This window comes from Triticum urartu, chromosome 1A (genome assembly GCF_056163025.1).
Source record: "Triticum urartu cultivar PI428250 chromosome 1A, HENAU_Tu73, whole genome shotgun sequence".
Taxonomy (NCBI): Eukaryota; Viridiplantae; Streptophyta; class Magnoliopsida; order Poales; family Poaceae; genus Triticum; species Triticum urartu.
The window spans coordinates 287,254,672-287,282,593 of record NC_141873.1 but is presented as its reverse complement, the minus strand read 5'-3'; the positions used below and the strand labels follow the sequence as shown (position 1 = coordinate 287,282,593).

General features: G+C 49.1%; 1 pseudogene; it reads right to left on the bottom strand.

Annotated features, from left to right (window-relative positions):
- LOC147990893 (zinc finger BED domain-containing protein RICESLEEPER 2-like) lies at positions 1–27,543 on the bottom strand (annotated as a pseudogene).
- Between the last annotated feature and the right edge of the window lie 379 nt (positions 27,544–27,922).

The window sequence follows — 27,922 nt, the reverse complement described above, 5'->3', positions numbered from 1 at the left end:
TCATGAAGAAATCATGGTAGTTGATTGGAACTCCATGGATGATATTGAAAAGTAGATTCTTCATGATGCCAACGACCTCTTCTTCATTCGAGTCGTGGCCTTTGATTGGACTCAACGTCTTGCTAAAAATGCGATAGACAGTCCGTGGCACATACAACAGTTCCTTCACAAGGAATTTGGTCCTTGGGGCTTGACCAGGCTTCAGCAGTTTCATCAGCACTTGCATGTAGTGATCTGAAAGCTCAAGTTCATGATAGATCAGATGCGCACCTTCAAGGGGAGGACTGACAGGCAAGGCATGAAGCAATTCAGATGCTGGTGCTTTGAAGTGAGCGTTATCGGTCATCCAGTCTAACACCCAGGAAGTCACATCTTCAGCATTTCCTGTGATGTGCAACGTCACATAGAACTGAAGAATTAGTTCTTCATTCCAGTCTACAATGTCGGTGCAGAAGTTGAGTAGCCCAGCTTCATGAAGAACACTCAGGACCAGTGTGAAGCAAGGTAGTGATTCCATGCCCACATGAGGAATATGTGCATGATCAAATACTTTGTCCTTATCGAAAAGCAGTGAAGAATAGAAGTTGGCTTGGCTTGCGGTCCAGAAACGCTTCCTTCTCAGACGAGCAGAGTCATACGGATTGTAATCTGTGAAGAATACCTGCTCATGGAAGAAGTCATCAGCCTTGAATTTTTGCTTCTTGGAGAAGGGATTCTTCGGCTTGGGCTGAGGAGCGTCAGTCAAAGTCATCACAGCCTCAGGAATCACAGGCTGATGAATTTCAGTTTCTGCTTCAGTAGTAGCCTGGGTTCAAGATGGCAATAGGGACGGGGATCACTGGGGGGCATGTCACCATCCCCGCCCCGATCTCCGCTAATACCCGTCCCCGCTAGCCCCACCAACCTTGGTGGTGGTGGGGGGGGGGGAAGCAGTCCCCATCCCCGCTAACAACGGGTACCCGATCCCCATGGGGATCCCCATGGAGACCAACAACAGCAAAACAACAATAAAATAGGAGCACAATTGCACAAACCACAATATTTTTTGACAGATTCAATCATCCATTATAGCAACAAAACAACAATACATTGGCATAACAAACCAAAATAATTTTGGCAGCAATCTTCTTGTACAGAAGCACAACCACATTACACAACAGTAAATTAACAACACAAACACAATAATTTTGACAAATTTAATTATCCCAGGTCTGACCACATAAGTTTGATAGATTCAATCATCTCAACTCAAGTCTGACATAATTGATAAACTGGAAGTATGATTGGCACAAACGACGGCAATACTTAGTACGATTACAAGCCGAAAGTTCTAATTCTTAACACAACACAAGCATGGTAAGCAGAATAAATGAAATGAAGACTTGAAGAGCCCATCACAGTAGCTCCTCGGTCCTCCATTTTCTTCATTCTTGAGTCCATGGAGGCAAGCAACAAGCCTAATAGTTATTGCAAGTGGAGAGTTCCTCATCCTGATAATGGAAATAGTACAAGATAATTTGGAAAGTTGCATGAAATCAAGACATAAGATTGAAAGTTGCAAATGAAAGTTGCGAATGAAATCAAGACATAATATGAAAGTTGAGAATGTCAAGTTACCATTGGTTCATCCTCATCATCAAGACAAGTTTGAAACTCAGTAGAGAGTGATGAATTGTTCTCACCTAAAATTGCAAGCAATGTAACTTTAGATGGCAGTAGTGTAACTGATTTAGGTACATATTCTAGTAAATTATCTAAGCAAGAAAAAAATAGTGTAGCAACAACAAAACAAAAGTAGAATAGGAGCAAAAGAGCAACATTTGAGTTGTCTTACCTAGCATGTCAGCATTAGATCAAGCCTGCATACACATTATAGCTTCAACCATCTTTGGTGTGAGCCTACTATGGTGAGGGCTAAGGATTCTACCACTTGTAGAGAATACAGATTCCGATGCTACCGTTGTGACCAAAATAGGCAAGATGTCATGAGCAATAAGTTGTAGAGTTGGATATTTTGTCCCCCCAAACTTCCACCAATTGATGATATCAAAATCTGGTGTTCTTGGCAAGGTTGGCTCTTATAAATACATGTCTAGCTTTGTATGAACCAACAAAGATGAAGCAGTAGGTTGTGAAGACATGTACTGTTCAAATATGTCAAAAACTTCTTCTTGTGAAGCTGAAGTAATGGACTGTGTAGCACTAGCAACATTTGATGTTCCCGCAGAAGAGGCATCTTGGTATTGAACCAACAGTTCGCGGAGCAATTGCTTCACGCGCGCAACCTCTTGAATTGCAGCCTCAGGTCCATAGAGAGGACCGTACAAAGCCTGCACCATATGGATTTTGTACCTTGGGTCAAGAACAGTGGCAATAGCCACCAGACCATGGATATCTGTCCAATACTTCTGAAACTTCTTTTTCATCTCCTTGGACATTTGTTGCATCAGTTCATACTTCTTTTTCATATCAATGGGCATATCTTGCAACAGCTCATAATCAGGTGTAGTCCATTTGCGAATTGCCAACTTAATACCACAAACCTTAGGGAAGAACATATTTGCTCTAACATAACTAGTTCTTGACCATAAGGTAGTGACATCATAGAATTATTTGAGCCTAACAATCATCTCTTTGGCAAAATCCCAATCAGCAGTTGTTGGATAGCAATTAAAAAGCATTTCACGCAGACTAAGACAATAAAAAACATCCCTATACAGCACAACAATACTAAGCATTATGTATGTGGAGTTCCACCTGGTTTTACAATCAAGGTTCAACCTCCTAGAGTACTCAATGTTCATCAAGCGACAAGTTTTTTCGAACTTCTCATGTCTTTTTGGAGTTGCTGACCAATACCCCACACTATCCCGCCCCCTCTCAATACCATCCCCAAAAACAACAAGCCCATCTTTCACAATCAGATTTAATATGTGAGCACAACAACGCATATGCAACAGTTTACCACCTAGCATGAGAGAGGAGGAGTCTAACTTATCTAGGAGATCTTCCACTGCCTTGTCGTTGGTTGTGCAATCATCAAGAGTAATAGTTGATATCTTTCTCTCGAGATGATACTCTCCTCGAACTTCATGTAGAACATCACAAATCACTTCAGATGTATGCGGTGCTGGTACATATACAAACCTACAAAATTATAAATTATTGGGTTAGAAAGCATGAATAAGAGCAAAGGTATTCAGACAAGCAGTAAGATAGGGGCAATGGTATTGTACCTTAGAAGGAATGATTTTAGATTCCAAGAACCATCAATGTAGTGACCTGTTACAACCATGTATCCTCTCTTTTGATGTCCAGCAGTCCACATATCCGAAGTCACAACAACTCTATTCTTGAAGTTTGCAAAGTACTTGATCAACTTATCTCTTTGTCCTTCATGCATTTCTAGAATATCTTTCCGGATGGTATTCCTACACACAACCTTGAACATAGGCTGCAACATAGCACAAAACTTCCTAAAACCTACATGATCTACCATAGCAAGTGGGTACTCATGACAACATATCATCAAAGCAAGTTCTTTCCTACATAGTTCTTGATCAAAAATGTAATTCTCCACATTCACTTTCCCATCTTCCGCCTTGGTCAGTTTCAGCTTTGCTTGCTTCCAGGCTGTTGTGGTCTGCCTAGCAGCACATGTTGCCAAATGCGCGTGAAGATGTGATGTTCCATCCTTTGTTTCTCCTCCAAGATTACTATGGCACCACTCACATTCAGCCTTCCATTTTCAGCCCACGAGAACCCTCTCAAATTCATCCCACACCTTAGACTTGAGCTTTCTCTTCACACCAGCCAACTTGTGTGCATCCTGCGGTTTAGTTGCTCTTGTTGTTTGAGATGGCACCTCCAAGTCAACAGATTCAGCTGGCGTTGTATTGGCACTAGAGCTTGGCGTTGGAGTGGGAGCTGCACTAGAGGCTGGTGTATCTCCATTCGCAGCCGATGCACTTGCATCTGATTGTGTTGGACTTGATGCCATTGTTGATCCAAACAAGCATACCTAAAACAAAGGCACACAACAAAATAAGCAACACAATAATCAAGAATAAAAAGGATATGTGGACCGCTGGAATAAATATAAAAGGATGACAATAGTCACAATAATATGGAAGCATACACATTCAATTATAACAATAATCAGGATTGCAATATATTTAGATAAATAGGATATGTGGACTGCTGGATATTTAGATAATTTTGACATATAATTGATACATACATATTCAATTATGACTGACCAAATATTCAGCAAATGGATTACCCGACTGAAAGTTCCTATCCTTAACACTTAACAAAAGCAAGCATGGCAAACATAACAAAGCACACACATCCCACAACATCAAATATCTAGGACTTCAATCTTCATTCTTCAATGCTCCGTGCAGGCATATAGTAAGTCGACAGTTCCTCAACCTGAATATTAGACAAGTGGAAACATTAGTAAGTTACCATTGGCAAATGGAAACATTACTTAAGATTAAAGAATAAGATGATGGTTGAGGATGGCAAGTTACCATTGGCCTGCCTAGAAGCACATCTTGCTAAATGAGCATGCAGATGTGAGGTTCCATACTTTGGATCTCCACAAAATAGCCCGTGACACCATACACATTCAACCTTCCATTTTTTCTCAACAAGAACCCTATTGAACTCATTACAAACCACAGATGTGGTCTTTCTCTTCACATGAAGTGGCTTATCTTGCTCAACATATTCACCTGAACCTGACATTTAATTGGGTCGCTGGTGAGCTGCTCACCTTGATGGTCTTGGGTCGATGCATATTTGCTTGAGGTGGAGGAAGAGGATGCGAGTTTCCGGTCGTCGTCGCGGTCAGCTACAAAGGCACACAACAAAATATTTAGAGAAGTTTGACATAGATAAGCAACACAATAATCAGGAATAAAAGGATATGTGGACTGCTGGAATAAATATAAAAGGATCACATATAATTGATACATACACATTCAATTGTGACTGACCAAATATTTAGATGATTCTGACAAATAATTCACAGAACAATTGTAGAACTCCAGTGAGTGAACATTATATTTCTTTGAAAGGCAGTCAGGAAAAAATGTATGACACAACACATATGATAGAATTAGGTAAGTGTGAAGCATGATCTGGGTACCAAACAGATGCATTGCTTTTTTGTGAAATTATGAGGTGGAAGTACATGCTGGCACTCAATTCACGATACATAAATCAATCCAGTCACAAGTCAAAGATATTTCAGTGTTACTAAAGCCATCTTGAGAAGCAAATGCCAGCACTTCAAATATACTCCAAAAAATGAACTAAAACTAAAAAAGGTACTAACTAATGTGGGCGAGAAATATCAGATATTGATCAATGATAAGCACCCACCCCAACCAAAAAGTAAATCTAACACCTATTTCTTCCACATTAGAAGCACACACTGATTTAATTTGTTGGACGAAACACGACTGTAGTATTCAGTGAACATAACCCACTCATAACTGACCGAATAACAGATCCATACACATTGAACATCAAGATTCAATTACATGGGGAAATAACAACTACAAGAACTAACAACTACAAGATCCTACACAGTCAGCAGCAAGATTCAAGATGCAACAACAAGAACTAACAACTAACAACTACAAGAACAGAAAGTTTTAGCTGCTTACCCTGATGGCCTCGGCCTCTTGGGTCGATGAAGAAGCCGCCGGTCACCTAGGATGAGGAAGAGGAGCACTTGCCATTGCCACCACCCTGCACTTGCAGCCGCCTTGCCTGGCCTTGAGGTGAAGGAGGAGTCGAGGAGACGGGGTCGCGAGGAGGCGAGGAGTAGGAGACGGTGACGAGACCAGATGAGGTGCCGGACGGTGCCTTGATGCGAAGGACGACGAGGCGACGTCGCGAGGAGGCGAGGAGCGGGAGAGGGCGACAGGATTAAGGGAAGGGCGGCCGGATGAGGCGCCGGCCGGTGCCGCCCGCCGCCGGTGGTGGTGGATCTGGTGATGGGGACTTAGGGAGAGGAGGCGGCTAGATCTAGGGAATGGGGAGAGGTCGAGAGGAGGAGCCGACGCGGCTGCGGCTACGAGTCGGGGGAACGAGGAGGAAATGAGTGGAGAGGTGAGCAGTTTAGGGTTTCTTCTTTATATATTCAGTTGGATGTTTGATTGATAGGTGGGGTCTCGGGTATCCCTGGAGCCTCCATGGAGCCAGTTTGCCCCCCATCCCCGCCCCGCTAGCTTCTCAGGTACCCGCCCCGTTATACCCATGGGGGGATTTTGATCCCCATCACCGCTTCTTAGCGGGTAAATCCCCACGTATACCCGCCCCCACGGGGAAAATTGCCATTTTGAGCATGGGTCTTCAATTCTTCATCAACATTAACATCAGCACCAGTGGCTAGAATTTCTTCATGAATGGAAGGAGTGGAGTGATGATCTGCAGAACCCATTTGAACTTCAGTGTGCACTGGGGACTGAGGAATTTGTTGCAGTGGCGTGAAGAGCGAAGAGTTGGGGTGCTGACTATCCCAATAATCATCATTCAGCACTGGAGTGGAGCACCCAATGTCCACGTCTTCATCTTCTTCATTCAATTCTTCAATGCCTGCCTCTTCAGCTGTGAACTGAGGCATAGGCGATGAGATGACTGGGGTTGAAGGGATATTATCTGCTTCAATTTCTTCGTCCAACTGCTCTGAAGAAGCAGCAAAAGGAACATCTTCATCAGATCCGCTTGGGATCTCATAATCCTCACCAAAGGGAACGAGTTCCTTTGATGGCATGCTTGAAACTGGAATAGCATCAATTGGATTCACAAAAGAGCTTGTCAATTTCTTCATCTTCTTCGGTGCTAAAGAATCTGATGGAGTAGATGCTTTCCTTTTCTTCACTGCTGCTCGCTCCGCAGCCTTGGGTTTCTTCACTTTTGATGCAGAAGGAAGAACTGGACTTGGCGTTGGTGCAGGAGGAGCAGAGGAAATTGGTTCAGTAACCTTAGGCGCAATTGATGCAGTTGCTCTGGCATTTTTAGTTTCTTCAAGCACAGCGGTTGAAGCTTGAGCTGGCCTGGCTTGTTCTTCAGGCGAAACACTAGTGGTTGCCCTGGCATTTTCATCAGAGGCTGGAATGGAGTCATCAGCCCTGGTACTAGCAGTTTCATCAGCAACCTGATTTTCATCAGCGGTGCTGGCATGTTCTTCAGTCGGCTGAGCAGAAGCGTCAGCCTGCGGAATTTCAGTGTACGTTTGAGTAGCAATATTGGAGGTGAATGTCTTTGCCAATTTCACAACAATGACTTCGGCTCCCTTGCAATCTGCATGGTAGGCATCAAATTCATCATTGAGATTTTTGATTTCAGATTGAATAGCCACAAGTTCATCAGTTGTCATTTTGACAATGTTCTTCTTCAGAAAGCACTCCTTCTTATACTGCACTTTCTTCAATTTCCTGGCCTTTTCAAATTTCCACTTTTCTTCGCCTATGAAGGCGGTCAACATGTGACTTTGGCCAGGAGTGAGGTTGAAGTTAGGCATAGGAGTGTTGGGATCCTTGTGCCAGAGGTCAATGAAGTCGAGGATCAACTTTGGATCCAAAAGCATAGACACATCTGTGCCTTTGGCTCTAGTGGCCCTTTGTTGTCTGTCTATCATGATTTCGGCGAGTTCCTCATCATCAGCTTCGTCATCAGTGGACGGTACTTGGAAGGCGACCTGCTTCTTTTGAGGACTTGGTCTAGTGCCTCGTCCAGCAGTGGCATTAGTCTTCAGCAATGTGGGGCATGTTGATGAATGCGGAGGAGCTGAAGATCTTGTAGAGTCTTATGAGGCAATTGATTTGCCCGTGGTCCTTTGACACGAGGCGATATGCACAGGTGTTGAGAACTTTGCCGGAGGACCTGAGGGTTTTGAAGCTTGAGGAACTGGGGCAGCTTGAGGAATTGGCCGTGAGGGCTTTGCAGAACTGGGCCATGAGGGCGTAGCTGAGGAGCTTGGCCATGAGGGCATTGAATAAGAAGCATTGGGCTTATTTGCGGGCTTCTTTGGCATAGCCTTCTTGGGCTTGCTAGCAGAGGCCTCAGCAGTGGCAGTAGCAGTAGCAGAGTCTTCATTGAATTTCCTCACTGCTTCTTTTGCTATCTTGGTCAGTTTAGCTTGACGCTTTGCCCATTCATCATGATAATCCTCACCGCGCTTGAGGCCGGTGTGATCTGCAATTTGGCCAGGTGCCAATGGAGGTCTTGGACAAGGAGGGTGAAGAGCGAATTTCTTCATGTACTTGGAGTGACATATCGGTAGTCCCTCCATTCTCTTGCCCATCTCCTCTCAATTTTCTGAATGCGCACTGTGCGCTCATTCTTGGTTTCTTGAGGGGGTGTGCAGTACCCATCATAGATATATTCAGGGATTTCAAAAGCTGTGTTGACTTCTAGTTTCTTGCCTCTCTTATGAGGTTTCTTCCCATCTTCCATTTTCTTCAGCTGAGGATTATGAACTATTGAGTTCTCTGAAGAGGTATGCAGTCTTTCTTCAAGGAACACTGCAAATGAGTTAAGTTGATGAGAACCTAGTGATTCAGTAGCAGACATGAGTACCCGTGAACAGAGTATAGGTGCGAAGAATTTGGAGAGGTCATATGCGTTCTCAGAAGTTCTTGCAAATAAGAACAAGTTTGAGGAATTTGACCAGATGTGTCTTGAGGAATTTCACTAAGCGTTCTTTGACTTAGGTTACAGAGTTGTATGGATTGAAAATCCACACAATTGAGGAATCTTGAAGAAAAATGTTGCTTAGGGAAACAAATCAAGAACATATGTTTGTATGAGGTGTTTAGAGTGTGAAGATTGAAGAATAAACACCTTTTGAAGATTTCGAAGAAATCACTTGAATCAATAAGGGCATTAAAAGTAGCTTTTAATTACCCTTGACGAAGAACATGACGAACTGGGAATGTAGATTGGAAGTTCATCAGTCCAGATCTTCCACGCCCTAACTTGGCAGAGGAAGACAACTATGGCGGCGACGGAGTGAAGAAATCCGTGGCCGGTGCGAGTACGACGACGACGAGGTCGAGGCAGCGAAGCTCTTCCTCACCGGTGACGATGGGAGTAGTGGCTGAGGGAGTCCTGGACTAAGGGGTCCTCAGGCGTCCGACCTGCTGGACATGGGCTGGACTGATGGGCTACGAAGATACAAGACCGAAGACTCTCACCCGTGTCCGGATGGGACTCTCCTTGGCGTGGATGGCAAGCTTGGCGTTCGGATATAAAGATTCCTTTCTCTGTAACCGACTTTGTATAACCCTAGTCCCCTTCGCTGTCTATATAAACCGGAGGGCTTAGTCCGTGGAGACAATCATAATCAGATAGGCTAGACTTCTAGGGTTTTAGCCATTATGATCTCGTGGTAGATCAACTCTTGTAACCCCCATACTCATCAATATTAATCTAGCAGGACGTAGGGTTTTACCTCCGTCGAGAGGGCCCGAACCTGGGTAAACATTGTGTTCCCTGTATCGTGTTACCATTAGCCTCAGATGCACAGTTCGGGACCCCCTACCCGTGATCCGCCGGGTTTGACACTGACATTGGTGCTTTCATTGAGAGTTCCACCATGTCGTCGTCAGGAGGTTCGATGGCCCCGTCAATCGTCTACAACAATGTTGTCTAGAAAGAAACCTTCCTCCTCAGAAAGATCTTCGTATTCGGCGGCTTCGCATTGCAGGCCGACTCGCGTGGCCATCTAGAGCAGATCTATAGCTACGCCCCTGGCCGTCAGGTCAGATTTGGAAGATTGAGCTACGTCGCGGATATCCGCAGAGACTTGATCTTCGATGGATTCGAGACCATGGCAGCCGCTCCCTATCGCCACGATGAACATGACTTAAATCTGTCATCGGACCATGCCCAAGGGATAGCGCCTGTAACTGCTCTGGCCCTAGATCTGGAGTATATTGCGCCATCCGAGGACGGGAAGCTCAACCCCACCCTGGAAACCGCAGACTCAGCGGCGTTAGAGCCGCACACCGACCCAACCTCGAGTGGGATCCGTGTCACCGAAACCTCGGACCCGTTTCCGGCTACAAGTTCCGAACCATGCGTGTCCGCGTACGACGAGCTTTATCAGACATCGATCATGGAATTCAGCTCCGCAGACATCTTTCGGCACTCGCCTTTAGGTGACGTGCTAAACTCATTAAAAATGCTCTCCTTAGCGGGGGGACTCTCAGCCGAACTATATCCGGTTTGAACTGGAGGCTAACGACGAAGAATTCCGCTTTCCACCCCCACCCACTTAATAGCCACTGTCGAAGACTTAACCGACATGCTTGATTACGGCTCCGAAGACATCGACGGTATGGACGACAATGCTAGAGAGGAGCAGGCCGAAAACCCACCGTTCACCGGACGATGGACGGCCACCTCCTCATACGATGTATACATGCTAGATGCACCAAAAGAGAATAGTGGCGATGACAAGGAAGATCCAGTTGAGGATAAACCTCCTGAGATACAACCAAAACACCGGCGTCAGTGAATCCGCTCTAAAGCACGCCGCAACAAAGACAACAACACAGGCACAGGAGAAGATAACACTCCGGACGGTGCCAAAGACAATGAAGACCCTGTTGAGGCAACTTCCGAACAAGATGAACAGGAAGATGGGCGAGTCAGCCGTGATGAACAGGCTGTGCATGAAGACTCGGAGGACAACAATTATCTTCCACTTTCTGAGGATGAGGGAGTGAGGGAGTCCTAGATTAGGGGGTGTCCGGGTAGCCGGACTATACCTTCAGCCGGACTCCAGGACTATGAAGATACAAGATTGAAGACTTCGTCCTGTGTCCGGATGGGACTTTCCTTGGCGTGGAAGGCAAGCTTGGCGATGCGGATATTTAGATCTCCTACCATTATAACCGACTTTGTGTAACCCTAACCCTCTCCGGTGTCTATATAAACCGGAGGGTTTTAGTCCGTAGGACAACTTCATCATACAACAATCATACCATAGGCTAGCTTCTAGGGTTTAGCCTCCTTGATCTCGTGGTAGATCTACTCTTGTACTACCCATATCTTCAATATTAATCAAGCAGGACGTAGGGTTTTACCTCCATCAAGAGGGCCCGAACCTGGGTAAAACATCATGTTCCTTGCCTCCTGTTACCATCCGGCCTAGACGCACAGTTCGGGACCCCTACCCGAGATCCGCCGGTTTTGACACTGACATTGGTGCTTTCATTGAGAGTTCCTCTGTGCCGTCGCAATCAGGAAGGATGCCTCTTCCCGTCTTTAAAGACGGCGCCGTTACTAAGGGAGCCTTGGCTGTCGGCCAAACTCTTCGGCTAGGCGGTTTTCTCATGACCGCCTGTTCGGCCGTTGCACCGACGGTGACCTCTCGGGTCATCAAAAGCAATCTTCACGTCAGCTCGGAACTCGTCGAGCAGTTAGATCCAATGGAGCTCTCTTCCATAAACGAGCTCTTGGATCGCATCGCCGCCTTGGGGGTCACTACGGATTATGACCAGGTTGGGCTTAAACCCGATCTAAGAGAAATTAATTCTCCCCAAGTCACCCATCATGTTGCCGTGGTAGAGGCACAGTGCGGCGACTCTTCATCTATCTTAAGGACTAGCTATGTCCGGATTCCCGATCCCTCCAAGCCGGATACCCGCGGAGGGGAGGATGTAACTCAAGACCTGAACTTAGAATCAGGCAATGGGCTAGATTCACTGGACAACATCCAAGAATCCAAACTTCAGAGTTCGGAAACTCCTTGGACTCTGAGTCTTAGATTGGGTGAAGTTCCGGATTTAATTCCACCCACCCACCCGAACATAAGCGATCTATCCCAAATCAGGCAAAAGCCCGAAGAAACAGTACATCATTACTGGGCAAGGTTCCTCCTGGTTATGAACAGGATAAAGGACTGCCGCGAGGAAGACGCAATCTCAATCTTCTGCAATAATTGCACGGACAAGGGAATCCTCAACGCCACAGGTCATCGTGATCTTACACGCTTCGCTGACTTGGCGACCATAGTACAAAAGTACTGTGCGATGGAAAGCGCCCGGATAACCGAAACTAAATTTTGGGACAATCCGGCCCTGAATAGAAACCTCGTCCGAAATAAAAGGGTGCATCATCATCAGACACCTGGGTTAAAAACCAAAAAACCAAAACCCTCTACAGGGCATGGAACCGTACTGGAGGGATGGCTCAATGGACCCTATAAAATTCATAGTACAGAGGACGCCACATCAACTCATAGCCTTAGAGCATGTTGGATACTCTGGCAGGTGGCCAAAAGGGGCGAAGATCTCCTAATTCCGGAGGCCGCAGAAAGCCACCTCAGGGACTCCAGTACAGTCTTAACAGTCTTCGAGACTTTCGCATCAAATAGTATGCGAAAAAGAACACTCTGCAGCCTCGCCGAAGTCTATCAAGTAGCAACAATAAACCCATGGAGTATCACGGCTATTACTTTTAATGCCAGTGATGAACCTAAATTCCGAACAGCTCAAGCACCAGCCGCATTGGTACTCAGTCCTATAGTGGACGGCTTTCGCCTCACCAAGGTACTCATGGATGGAGGCAGCGGATTGAACCTCATTTATGAGGAAACCCTTCAAAAAATGGAAATAGACTGGAACCACATTGAGCGAAGCAGCACAACCTTTAGAGGAATAATCCCCAGTTGGGAAGCGCGCTGTACAGGAAAAATCACACTAGATGTGGTGTTCGGCACGCCGGATAATTATAGGTCCGAAGAGGTCACATTCCAAGTGGCCCCGTTCAGTAGCGGACACCACGCTCTGCTGGGGTGGGAAGTGTTTACAATCTTCCAAGCAATACCCCATTACTGGTACATGAAGCTCAAGATGCCCGGGCCGAACGGAATCATCACTCTTGCTAGTGATCTGGACATAGCACTCCACGCCGAAAACAAGACAGCCGCATTGGCCCTTGAGGCACTGTCCGAAGCCCTAGCGACTGAGGAAGTGACTACGCTGCGCTCCATGGTAAACAGGGACGATGTGAAACTCGACAAAAGATCCAAGTCCACCTCCTTTAAACTAGCGGATGAAATAGTCAAATTCCAGGTCCATCCAACGGACCCCAATAAAACAGCTTCCATCGGGGCACGATTAAACCCCGATGTAGACGCCGCACTGCGAGAATTCCTACGGGAGAACTGGGACATTTTTGCCTGGCACCCTTCAGACATGCCGGGAATCCCATGCAGGCTGGCCGAACACAGCTTAAATATCCTAAAAGGATTCAAACCTGTCAAACAAGCCCTTCGGCGTTTCTCTGAGCCCAAGAGACAGGCAATGGGAGAGGAGCTAGCCAAACTATTGGAGGCCAGATTCATCAGAGACATAAAACATCCGGACTGGCTAGCAAACTTGGTGATGGTACCAAAGAAGGACAAATCCTGGCACCTGTGCGTTGACTTCAAAGACCTTAACAAGGCTTGCCCAAAGGATCCCTTCCCCCTCCCCCGCATCGATCAAATTATCGACGCCACTGTAGGACACGATTCGTTGTGCTTCCTCGACGCATACTCCGGTTACCATCAAATCAAGATGGCCGAGTCAGACCAAGCCGCAACGGCATTCATCACCCCATACGGCCCATTCTGCTTCAACACAATGCCTTTCGGGCTCAAAAATGCCGGCGCAACATATCAGCGCATGATTCAGACATGTCTGGCAAACTAGATCGGCAAAACAGTAGAGGCATACGTGGATGATGTGGTCGTAAAAACAAGACATGTCGAATCTCTAGTAGACGACTTGAGGCTTACATTTGACAACCTCCGAGCATATGACATCAAGCTAAATCCGGAAAAATGCGTTTTCGGCGTTCCAGCCGGAAAGCTCTTGGGCTTCATTGTATCCGGTAGAGGAATCGAAGCAAATCCAGCCAAGATCCGAGCTTTGTCACAATTGGATACCCCAAAGGACCTCAAACAAATACAAAAATTAACCGGATGCGTGGTGGCTCTAAGCCGCTTTATCTCCCGTTTGGGAGAAAAGGCGCTACCCCTCTATCGCCTCCTTCGGCGCACCGAACACTTTGAGTGGACGGATGCCGCCACGGCCGAACTCGAGGAAATAAAAGCCATATTGGCAACAAACCCTGTCCTGGCCGCGCCAAACATCGGCGAACCAATGCTATTGTACATTGCAGCAACCCATCAAGTTGTCAGCGCAGTACTCGTCGTCGAGCGGGAAACGGACGGACACAAATTCCCCCTTCAAAAGCCGGTTTACCATGTGTCCACTGTCCTCACCCCATGCAAATCATGGTACCCACATTATCAAAAGATTGCATACGCGGTATTCATGGCATCCCGGAAGCTACGACACTACTTTCAAGAGTGTTCAATCACAGTAGCATCGGAAGTACCACTCAACGATATTATAAACAACCGTGACGCAACGGGCCGGATTGCAAAATGGGCCATTGAGCTCCTCCCGTTCGACATAACTTATAGGCCACGGCGAGCTATCAAGTCGCAAGTTTTGGCCGACTTCGTCACAGAATGGACGGAGGCCGAACTCCCTAAAGAGTACGGCGAGCTATCATGCACTTCGACGGTTCCAAAATGTTGGCCGGACTAGGGGCCGGCGTCGTTTTGACGTCCCCCACAAGAGACATAGTTCAATATGTACTCCAGATTTTGTACACGGACTCCAACAATGCAGCCGAATATGAGGCCATTTTACATGGTCTCCGGATGGCAGTATCCATGGGCATTCAACGCCTAGAGGTGCGCGGGGATTCAAACCTCGCGATATCCCAAATAAATGGAGACTTCGATGCCAAGGATCCAAAAATGGCAGCTTGCCGCAACGCCGTCCTCAAAATGTCAGCTCGGTTTGAGGGGCTCGAATTTCACCATATAGCCCGAGAAAACAACCAGGCGGCAGATGTCCTGGCACGCATCGGCGCAAAACGCGATGCGGTCCCCCCAACATCTTCCTGGAAAGGTTGTTCAAGCCATCCGTAGTATGGGAAGGGGAACATGGCAATATTAGCCCGGACCCAACCGCATCGTCCGACGCCGAACAATCTGACATAATCGGAGGCTCTGCCAATGAAATCACAACCTCAGCCCACGTACTAATGGTCGTTATCGCCCCGTGGACAGAACCATTCCTAGCCTACCTTACTAGGCAGGAACTCCCAGAGGACCAAAACGAGGCACGCTGTATAGTGCGGCGATCTAAAGCCTATAAAGTCCATGAGGGAGAACTTTATAAGAAAAGCACTACCGGAGTCCTTCAAAGGTGCATCTCCGAAGAGGAAGGGCGGAACCTGCTGGCTGAAATTCATGCCAGACTCAATGGCCATCACGCCGCAGCCCGGTCCCTTGTAAGCAAGGCTTTCCGTACAGGCTTTTATTGGCCAACGGCCCGGGCGGACGCTCAGGACTTGGTCCAACGATGCGTCGGTTGCCAGCTTTTTGCAAACCAAAGCCATATGCCACCCACCGCCCTCCAAACTATCCCCATCACTTGGCCTTTCGCGGTCTGGGGGCTTGACATGGTGGGACCCCTTAAAGGCGGAACCCACAAGAAAAAATACTTACTGGTCATGGTGGATAAGTTCACCAAATGGATAGAAGCCAAGCCTGTTAAGACGGCCAAATCCGGACCTGTGATAGACTTTATATCCGGGGTCGTACACCGTTATGGCGTCCCCCACAGCATCATCACCGATAACGGCACGAACTTTACGGCCGATGAGGTAAAACTCTGGTGCAAAAACATGGGCATCAAGCTCGATTATGCTTCCGTCTATCACCCACAAACTAACGGTCAGGTCGAACGTGCAAATGGTCTCATCATGAGCGGCATCAAACCCAGATTTGTGCGGTCCCTCAAGGAATCTAACACGCACTGGGTAGAGGAGCTCAACTCCGTACTCTGGGGGCTGCGGACCACGCAGAATCTCACCACCAGATACACACCATTTTTTATGGTGTACGGCGCAGAGGCAGTCTTGCCCTGCGACATAATTCATGACTCACCTCGAGTGCACATGTACGAAGAAAGTGAAGCCGAGCTCGATCGGCAGGACAGTTTGGACGCCTTAGAGGAGGAGCGCGACGTGGCAAAAGCCCATTCCGCATTCTATCAACAGCAGGCTCGAAGATATCAAAGCAGAGAAGTGCGGGCCAAAAACTACAACGTTGGCGAATTAGTTCTACGCCTGCCGGACAAGAAAAAGGACAAGCTGAAGCCCATGTGGGAAGGTCCCTTCATAATCGACCAAGTCCTGAATGGTGGAGCATACCGCCTGCGAGATGCGTCTGATAACCGACTCGAGCCGAACCCATGGAACACAGCCCGTCTCGGAAGATTCTATGCCTAGCGCCGAACTCTGTGTTTGTCTCCTTCCTCTGTCCATTTTTTACATTTTCTGTCTTACATTTCTCTCCTTCCCCTCTTTTCTTTTATAGCCCTTAAAGGCTCCTCAAGTGACGTGCTACTCGCGCTCATTAAACCTGGGGGCTTCTTTAACAGAAGCTTATTTATACGGGCTTCACGCCCACCACATGTGTCAAACTTCCGCATGTACCTTTTCTTCACCATTATATGCATCGATATGACTTAAGTTTTGGCCAAGCTGGGTTGCCTGGCTCCTGTGCTTACCCCTACGTTCCCGATTGTTCGGCTAGGTGGTAAAGGGAGCACCTCTGCCATTGTTACTGTCGGATCAGCCGGATGTGTACCTCAGACTGGGTGAAGCCGAAAGCTAGCGTTCTTAAGGGAATATTCGGTCGATGAACTAAAAGATGACCTTTTTTACTTATTTATATATATGCCCCCAGATGATTTTCCAGCGTTTGCAGTCCGGACATGCACTTTAGGGCATGCCTCCCAGAGAAAGGAACCCCTAACGGAACTATTCTCTCTAGAAGATGTTTCTTACTAACCATGTAATATAACATAACTAGTTGGGCACTTGTCTGATAAAGCAGTAATGACCCCTACGCCTGGTCTCCATGCATACCCCGGTTCTTACATAACCGGTAGGGTATTCGGACACACTCCGGACCGTCAGGTCCTGAGGTTGAAGCGAAAAGGTCGGCAACTACAAACGATCTACAATCCCGCTAGAAGGCATTACACATGTCAATTAAAAATTACAGAGTCACTCTGACTGATTGTATTCCTCTTCAATACCATCTAGCAGGCTGTCTAACTTACAGTCCTGCTGGGAATACTTTGCGGCCAATTCTACTTGGTCGTACACTAAGCTTACATGGATCTCCTTCCCGTCAGGCCCCACAGGTCCGACCTCGGCCATGTGGTTTGGGTCAGACTTCGTGTACCGCGTCTTCACCATGGCCTAGGCCTCCCTAGCGCCTTGTCAACAGGCCGATATCTTCCACAACCGGAAGCGCCGCCGAGCTCCCTTAAGCTTCTCCGAAAGCTCTCCAAGGCCCTCGGGCATGGAGTGGGAAGGCCATAAGGCTTGGGCAATGCCTCGCATCACCTGCCGAACTCGCTCGTGCAGTTGCAAGAGCTCGGGAAGAAGGTCACCCATCGAACCGGGCATCTCCTCTGCAGGACGACCCGTTAGCATACCTACAGACATTACTCTGTTAGTCGACTTCCTCGCCGAACTCTTTTCTTTCAAAGATTCGCTTAAGCACTTACTAAATATGCCGCGTCGAGGACGCTGATTCTCCTTAGTAGAGTCTGACAGCTGGCCACGAACATCTTTAAGTTCAACGTCCAGCTTGGTGTTGGCATCCTGAAGATCATTCTTCTCCCGCCTCACCCTTGTCAGCATACTCTCACCGGCCTTTAGCCGGCGTAAGAGTTGTTGCCTCTTCGGATCCAGTCCGGCGCCATCTGCAATATGATTTGTCAGATTTACACCCACGCCGCACTTCGCAAAATACTAATATTTCAAAGTGTATCTTACCAGAGGGGGTCTCTTTGGGCTCCCCTGCCGCGGCTAGTGCGGCCTCCAGTTGGGCTTTGCACTCTTCCAGCTCCTGGGACAGTACGATATTCTTCTCTGTAAGAACTTGCATAACAATGATCCTTAAATCAGTTACTCTAACTGTTTCAAGTCTCGAGGGCTACTGGTATATATATATTTGCCAAAATTTTCTTACCCGTATGTCTTTTACATATTGCTCCGTGGCTCTGGCTAAACCATTTTGAGCGGCACGGAGGTACGCATCTCCCGAATTGAAGGCATCTAATGCCTCTTGGGAGAAACAAGCGTCGCGAAGAACTGTCCGGCGACGCCTGTGGTTCATGGCACTCTCCACCTCATAATTGGTGGCAGACAGCCTGTCCGCATCCTCTGTTGGAGGAGCGTCCGGTGCGTGCCTTGTGTTTGCCTCCGCTTCCGGGCCAGGCGTTGGAGCTTGGCTGGTGGAGGCGCGATTGGCAACCTCTCCGGATATAGTCCGACGAGGTCTCTTCGTCCTAAAGATAGCACGAACGTTAATATGCCCTGAAGGAATAACACCAGGGAAAAAGAGGGTGCGCTATACCTTTGCGCCGGCATCTCAGTCCGGACTACATTCCTTTTTACCCCACGGGGCCCTGCGGCCCCTCGTTGGCTAGCCGCCGCAGGTTCAGCCTCCTGCCTCAGAAACCTCCCCTGCAAAACACGGTCGTGTCAGGAAAACTGAAATGCGTGAGAATGGATTCCTTCTCAAGGGGATGAGACTCCGCTCTCTGTTACCTGGGAGGCCGGGATTAACCCTGGGTAATCAGCCGTAATGGCCACCAAGGTATTGTCCTTGCTTAGCTAATGAAACACCCCGTCAATCAGCTCCACCGATATGTCCAGATCCTCTTCGGAGTCCGGATCGAGGGACCGTTCTGGATCCTCGGGCTATGGGGGACGGCTGTTTATATCCTTTACTTCCTGATGCAGTTCCTGCGTTGAAATCGTTAGACTACATATTTAATCATGGGAATATAAAACGGATGGGTAAGCACAATTGTCCACTTACCCAACTCGGAGGGTTGTACATAGTAAATCCACCCTGTGGGTTGATGGGGAGGAATTCCTCCTCTTCTTCCTTGTACAAAGAGGATAAGGTCTTTACTAGAGCGGCAGCTGAGGCTGGCCCCTTACGACCGTAACGGGTGGCGTCATCCTCCCCGTTAAAATCCCACATGGGGTGGCCTCTATATTGAAGCGGCTGCACCCCCCGCATAATGCATGCGGCCATGACTCCAATCATGGTTAGTCCGGAATGAGCCAATAGTCTTATCCGACCCATCAGGTGAAGGACGCCCCTGTCGCCTTCTCTCTGAGAGCTCCGCGGACGCCAGCTTAGGCGTTTCTTTAAGGGAGCACTATTGTATTCAGGGAGACCGACCCGGATAGGATCTGGCAGCGGGACATCATCTATATAAAACCATTCTGAAGGCCAGTCCTCGAACGCCTTCTTTGGGGTTCCGGATAGATATCCGGTCCTGGCGATACGCCACACTTCGGCTCCGCCCACTTGATATATAGACCCCTCTTAAGAGCGGGGTACCAAGCAGAATAACCTCTTCCACAGCGCGAAATGAGCCTCAACACCCAAGAATAGCTCGCAAAGGGCGATGAAGCCCGCGATATGCAATATAGAGGCGGGCATGAGATTGTGCAGCTGGAGGCCATAGAACTCCAGAAGCCCACAGAGAAATGGATGAATTGGAAATCCAAGTCCTCTTATTAGATAAGGGACGAGGCACACCCGCTCTCCTTTGGAGGGATTGGGGGTGCTCTCCGCTTGCTCTCCACCATTATAGGTGGCGAGTCCGGCTCGGACCGGGACCATATAGGCCTGAGGGAGAAATCCCTTGGCCTGAAGCGACACTAGCTCGTTGTGCGGGATGGAGCACCTCTCCCAGTATCCAGGTTTAGGACTGGAAGGGCGAGAGGAGGAGCTGTGACGGCTGGCCATGTTGGAATGGACCTTTGCTGGAGGCGCTCTGATGATTACTTGCGGGGAGGAGAAGGTGTGGTTTGGATCTGAATCCCCATCCCATTAAATAGGCGGCTCATTTATGCGGCTAGGGGTGTGAATGTAAAAACACCCCGACTTTTCGCATTCGTTTGACACGTGGAAGACGGCCATTATTGGGCGTGGAAGCCAAGGTGCGCTACATTACGAAAATCGGACATTATTTAGCAGGTACACGGAATTTGGAGAAGAACCCGCCTTGCAATGCCGAAGACAATTTGCGCGCCGGACTTGTCGTCATTGAAGCCTGGTTTGGGGGCTATTGAGGGAGTCCTGGATTAGGGGGTGTCCGGGTAGCCGGACTATACCTTCAGCCGGACTCCAGGACTATGAAGATACAAGATTGAAGACTTCGTCCCATGTCCGGACGGGACTTTCCTTGGCGTGGAAGGCAAGCTTGGCGATGCGGATATTTAGATCTCCTACCATTATAAACGACTTTGTGTAACCCTAACCCTCTCCGGTGTCTATATAAACCGGAGGGTTTTAGTCCGTAGGACAACTTCATCATACAACAATCATACCATAGGCTAGCTTCTAGGGTTTAGCCTTCTTGATCTCGTGGTAGATCTACTCTTGTACTACCCATATCTTCAATATTAATCAAGCAGGACGTAGGGTTTTACCTCCATCAAGAGGGCCTGAACCTGGGTAAAACATCGTGTTCCTTGCCTCCTGTTATCATCCGGCCTAGACGCACAGTTCGGGACCCCTTACCCGAGATCCGCCGGTTTTGACACCGACAGGGAGCCTCGGCAACAAGGATTTTATCGTGCCTGAGGAACCTCTCGAGCAGGAGCTCTTCAAGCGCCGGCTAATAGCCACTGCAAGGAGCCTGAAAAAGAAGCAGCAACATCTTCAAGCTGATCAAGATCTACTCAATGACAGATGGACTAACGTCCTGGAAACCGAGGAGTACGGCCTCAAGCGACCACTCAAAAGTTACCCGAAGCGCAAATTACTACCTCAATTCGATGACGAGGCGTTGGAGCCCGTGCCATCATGTAACGGCCCAGACACACCCGCCGGTGGTCGTTACTCCTGGCGGGATCTAGACTGGCCCCACAGATCAATACTAGTGCTGCGCACTTTGTCCTCACTCGTGCACACTCGGGACCAACTTCCCGGTCGGTCACCCATCCTGAAACTACTCCAAGGTGAGCACGCTTAACTTTGGAGTTCTGTTGGAATGGGCTCCCGGAAAAGAAGGAATTCCTTATTGATATGAGTAGTCTATCATCCCTAATAAGCCAGGCCGTCACATACACCCCCACTCAGAGGAACCGACGTCCTCATCGGGCCACATGAATGTTCCCTCTTGGCACATACGTCTGTGCTTCCAGTCCAGTACATATGCCATGCCATGTGCCATGACGGGTCACAAATGTCATAAACAACATGACCACACACCTGTCCGCAACCATCCGTGTAACCGCGAGGGTCGGCTCTGATACCAACTTGTAACGCCCCGGACACACCCGCCGGTGGTCGTTACTCCCGGTGGGATCTAGACTGGCCCACAGATCAATACTAGTCTTTTCTACGCACTTTGTCCTCACTCGTGCACACTCGGGACCAACTTCCTGGTCGGTCACCCATCCTGAAACTACTCCAAGCTGAGCACGCCAATTAGGGATGATATACTACTCATATCAATAAGGAATTCCTTCTTTTCCGGGAGCCCATTCGGACAGAACTCCAAAGTTAAGCGTGCTCAGCTTGGAGTAATTTCAGGATGGGTGACTGACCGGGAAGTTGCTCCCGGGTGCGCATGAGTGAGGACAAAGTGCGCAGAAAAGACTAGTATTGATCTGTGGGGCCAGTCTAGATCCCGCCAGGAGTAACGACCACCGGCGGGTGTGTCCGGGGCGTTGCACATCAGCACACAATGCGGCTGACCGACCACCATGTGGTTGGGACAAAGCGGCAACCCAAGCCGAACACCAGCCCGTACCACCTCGCCGTAAAGACAGAGACAAAACTGCTCAAGGATACACATATGATCTCCGGTAGGGCCTGAAGAATAAAGCAGGTCTGGCCAGATCGATCTATGGATCACGGGGGCGTGCCCCGACGCGCGACAACGGCTATCGAGCCGAACACGGCAAGCACAGTTACGTCCGAGCCGAAAATCACAGACGGACTCCATCCGAAATACGTCGCGACCTGGCCCGATATAGAGGTTCCGCACACCCCCTCCGCTTCACAGATGAAGTAATGGAACATGAATTCCTAGAAGGGTTCAAACCCGTGAATATGATGGAACCACAGATCCCGCGGTATGGATTGAAGACTTTATCCTCCATATTCACATGGCGCGATGCGATGATCTTCATGCCATCAAATACCTCCCCCTAAAACTCAATTGGCCAGCCCAACACTGGCTAAACAGCCTGCCTGAAAACTCCATTGGCAGCTGGGAGGACTTGGAAGAAGCCTTCCTTGACAACTTCCAAGGTACATATGTTCGACCTCCGGATGCCGACAACTTAAGTCACATAATCCAACAGCCCGGAGAGTCAGCCAGGAAATTCTTGACTAGATTCTTAACCAAAAAGAACCAGATCGTCGACTGTCCGGATGCCGAAGCCCTAGCGGCATTTAAACATAGCATCCGGGATGAATGGCTCGCCCGACACCTCGGCCAGGAAAAGCCAAAGTCCATGGCAGCCCTCACGGCACTCATGACCCGCTTTTGCACGGGCGAAGATAGCTGGCTGGCTCGTAGCAATAACAACACAAGCGAACCTGGCACTTCGAAAGCCAGAAATAGCAACGGCAAGCCCCGACGCAACAGACACAAGCGTCGAAGCAACGGTGATCATACCGATGACACGACGGTTAACGCTGGATTCCGTGGCTCCAAGTCTGGACAGCGGAAGAAGCCATATAAAAGAAATAATCAAGGCCCTTCCAGCCTAGACCGCATACTCGATCGCCCATGTCAGATCCATGGCACCCCTGATAAACCAACCAATCATACCCACAAGAGTTGTTGGGTCTTCAAACAGGCATGCACATTAAATGCCGAAGACAAGGAGAAGGGGTAGCAAAGCGAGAACGATGACGAGGAGCCCCGTCCACCAAACACAGGGGGACAGAAGAAGTTTCCCTCTCAAAATGGTGAACATGATATATGCTACCCATATCCCCAAGAAGGAGCGCAAGCGCGCGCTCAGGGACGTCTATGCGATAGAGGCAGTCGCCCCAAAATTCAACCCATGGTCGTCATGCCCGATCACCTTCGATTGCAGGGACCATCCGACCAGCATCCGTCATGGAGGGTCAGCTGCACTGGTCCTCGACCCAATAATTGATGGATTTCACCTCACACGAGTCCTGGTGGACGGTGGCAGTAGCCTCAACCTGCTTTACTAGGATATAGTGCACAAAATGGGCATTGATCCATCAAGTATCAAGCCCACCAAAACTAGCTTTAAAGGAGTTATACCAGGTGTAAACGCCCGCTGCTCGGGCTCCATTACATTGGAGGTCATCTTCGGATCTCCGGACAACTTCTGAAGCGAGGAGTTAATCTTCGATATTGTCCCCTTCCGCAATGGCTATCACGCACTGCTCGAATGAACTGCGTTTGCCCGATTCAATGCGGTGCCACACTACACTTATCTCAAGCTCAAGATGCCCGGACCACGCGGTGTCATAACAGTGAATGGAAACACGGAGCGCTCCCTCCGTACCGAGGAGCACACCGTTGCCCTGGCACCAGAGATACAGAGCGGCCTCCATAAGCAAAACCTTAATTCTGCGGCCATACTCCCGGACACTGTCAAACGAGTCCGGACTACTCTACAGCAGGACAGCCCAGCTCGTCAAGAGCTCGACTAGCAATTTGGCCTCCGTCCCAGACCCCACCAAGTGGCGGCGTTCGTGCCGCGCGTACATAATTACGCACTCAAAATACCATGGGCATAGACGGAGGCATAACCAGATTGGGATCCATAATACGGCTTGACCTCCCCTGGACACACATACTTTCACTTTTTTCTTTTTTCTTTTTTCCTTTTTAGGTTTCTCTTCCGCAGGCCCGTCTCAACGGCCTCCTAATCGGTCCTTTCGAAGGACGGACACACCAAGGTGGCAAGTAGCATAGACGTGCCAGGGAATCTCTAGATGTTCTTCTCGACGATCATTCTACCCGCTTTCAGGACCCGTACACAGCTCCTCCTTGGTCTTGGCATGTTAAATAGGCACTGTTGCTTATCGCACTACTTGTACAAAATACGCTTTGACATATTAATCAAACTATAATGGAAACAGTTTGCAGCCCAACTTCTGCGGCACTAGTTTGTTCTTTTTATAATCTTATCAAATCGCACCCGTACACTTTGGTACACTTTATTCCGCCAGGGGCTTCATTGTGCCCCATAACACGACAACAAAGTCCGAACACTTTTTACAATACAGTTCGGCACCCCGAATTTAGCATTATATGCATCGGCTCCGAATCATGTCTTTGGTCAATAGTTGGGTTGCCCGGCTGCTGTGCTTACTACCTTACATTCCTCTATATCGGCTAGGGTAGTAAAGGGAGAACTACTGTGATTGTGTCCTGGTTTATCCGGATGAGCACCTCAGTAGAGAAAGCTGAAAACTGACTGTCATGATGCGGCGTGAGCCGGTCAGCTCTTCGGAGGTTTCAAATCTTTAGCGATTTTTTCCGCATTATGTGATGAATCGGTTCTTTTCCGGTCAGGTGTTTACAGCACCCTAGTTCGGATACTAGGGGCTGCGCCTAAATTTTTATTATCAAACTCCTATGGCTAAGTGAGGGTGATAAAGCCACATAGTCTGATTGCCTGGTTCGTAGTGCTAAACACCTCCTTTAAGGACCAAATGTTGGGATAAAGAGTGTTTAGATTCATCCCGAACACCCCCGTACTACCTACGTGGGGGCTGAAGCCGACGACTGGCCAACCCTCAGATTTAATAAAAACGGCCGCACAGGAGGTAAAAACTTCAACAAATAAACAAGCATTCTATTACATAACAGCTCTGTTTAATACTACAGGACGGGATAACATGAATATACTCATTCAAAAATAATGTCCTTAGCACATTGCTCCGCTACAATGCGGGATCCCTCCAGGACATCATCGAAATACCGCGTAGGCGTGCGGTGCTCCTTTCCCTCGGGCGGTCCTTCAGTCGCGAGCTTGATGGCATTCATCTTCGCCCATTGCATCTTGACACGAGCGAAGGCCATCCGCGCACCTTCTATACAGACCGACCGCTTGACGGCGTCAAGTCGAGGGTAGGCATGGACCAGCCGCTTCACGAGTCCGAAGTAGCTGCCGGGCATAGCTTCTACAGGCCACAGCCGGATTATTAAGTCCTTTATGGCTAGTTCGGCGATCCTATGTAGCTCGACCAGCTGTTTTAGCTCGTCGCTAAAGGGCACCGGATGTTCTGGTGCAAGGTATTGTGACCAGAACAGCTTCTCCGTTGCGCCCCCTTCTTCGGCTCGGGAGAATGCCGGAGCGTCAGAAACGTTGCGCGGCAAGTCCGCAAACGCCCTTGGAGAACTCCAAATCCGGGTCAGTAAGAGATATCTTGTCTTCACATACTTGCTTTGCATAATAAAAGCCTTACCCGGCGCACTCTTCTTGGCCTCTTGGGTTTCCTGGAGGGCGCCTTGGGCTTCAGCCCGGGCCTCTTGTGCACTTTGGCGGACCCTCGCAAGTTCGTACTCTTGGTTCGCATTTTGGCGCTCCAAGGACTCGTATTTTTAACGACATCTTGGAGCTCCTGCTGGAGCTCACCAATCCGGGCCTCATGCTTCTCTCGGGCGGCTCGTTCCTCTGCCGCCCTCTCCCCGGCCTCGGCCAGCGCCTTCTTGAGGGCCTCTACCTCGGTCACCGCCCCTACGAAAATATCGCGGCACTATGGTCAGTGCACAAACATTCATCCCTCCCGGATATACACAAAAACATTGAATACCTTGATTGTCCTCCAGCTGCTTTTTCGCATGACCGAGCTCTTCCTCGGTCTGCTCCAACCTCTGCTTCAGTACGGAGACTTTGTCGGCATGAGAGGTCGCGGCCAACAGCGACGCCTGCTTATTCACATAAACATATCTGGTTAGTCTCCTACAAAAAACTGTTTGATCCTCTGTTCGGCTCTTCTTTCCAAACACCGAACAGAGTCTTAGGGGCTACTATCTATACTGTGATTTTCTTTTCACAAAGTTACATTGCTTACCTCAAAGCCTGTTAGAAGACTTGTGCATGCTTCGGTCAGTCCGCTTTCCACGGATTGAATCTTCTCAATCACCACACCCGTAAGGGTACGGTGTTCCTCAACGATGGAAGCACTTTCTAGTGCTTCCAGTAGAGTATCCAGTGCCTCTGGTTGGATAGAGTTCACCGGCGTAATAGGCACACCTCCTTCTGATGAAGGAGGCTGTCTGCCAGATTTCGGAGCCGTATAGGTCTCCAGGACCGTATCCGGCTGGGGGCCGAATTGGACATGACCCCCATCGCCAGTCTCCATGGGGATCTGCTCCCCCATGTGTTCGGCGGCTGAGGTCTTGCCCTCTGGCGCCGACCTGACAGCCTCCTGCGTCTCTCCCTGGCCTGGGATCCTTCGGGACAACACCTCGGTGTCATCCATGACCTTGGGAGAGGAGGCCGTCGGAAGGGACCCGCTGTCCATCGCCTTCGGGTCCAGCGAGTTCCCCGAAGACGAGGATCCCTCAAGGGCGGAATGAGCCGGACTACAAGTACATGGTTCAACATGTTAAAATCATAAAGTAAAAAAGGCTGGTATATGAATGCGTCGGGGTCTTCGGATACTCATGATTCGACCAGGGGCTTATCCTGGGGCGCCGTTCTGGGCTGCTGTCGACGTCCCATGCGGAGCTATCCGTGAGGGAGGTCTTCCCCTTCTTGGACACCTCCGCCTCCAGATTTGTGGAGGCCGCCCTCTTCTTTCCCCCCTCGGGGAGGGGGAGTTGCTTTCTTCTTCCTCTTCCTCCTCCTTGTCATCTTCAGCGGCGGAGTGAGTTTCGGCGTCTTCGGACACCATGTCCGAAGTACCCTTGGGGCGGAGGCCACCTCTGGTCCCCTTGGCCTTCTTCTTGGCCTTCTTCTTCGGTGCCTTGTAGGGCGTCGGAACTAGCATCTTCGCCAAGCGCGGGATGGCTGGGTCCTCAGGCAGCGGAGCCGGACACTGAATCCACTCCGCCTTCTTCGCCCAACCCTGAAAAAAAACAGATAGGGAAGTTGGGACATCCTCCTTGAGTAAGCAAGTAAGGGATATGCCTTGAAACATGGAGAACTTACCGAACTGGCGGGATGAGCCAGGTCGTGCCCATGGTCTTCGGTTGTCTTCGGCCACGTCTCATTGGCCTTGAAGAGCACCTTCCAGATGTCTTCGTGTGTAGTCCCGAAGAACCGTTGCAGGGTCTTGTGTTCGGCCGAATCAAATTCCCATAGGTGGCAAGCCCAGCTCTGGCATGGAAGGATCCGACGAATTTGCATCACCTGAATCACATCAACAAGCTGGACGTTCTTGTCCATCATGCTCCTGATGCGCGCCTGAAGCGCTGTCAGCTCGTCCGACGAAGACCAATCCAGGCCCTTCTCTTGCCAGGAGATAAGCCACGTTGGGGCCCCCGGATTTGAATTCGGGAGCTGTGGCCCAGGACCACAGCTTGTGCCACCCCTTGATGGTCTCCACGAAGGTACCTTTGGGCCACTGGACATTGGGCATCTTGCGCACCATGGCACCTCCACACTCTGCGTATTGGCCGTCCACCACCTCCGGCTTCACGTTGAAGATCTTGAGCCACAGTCCGAAGTGGGGTGGATTTCGGAGGAAGGCCTCGCACACGACAATGAATGTCGAGATGTTGAGGAAGGAGTTTGGGGCTAGATCATGGAAATCTAGCCCATAATA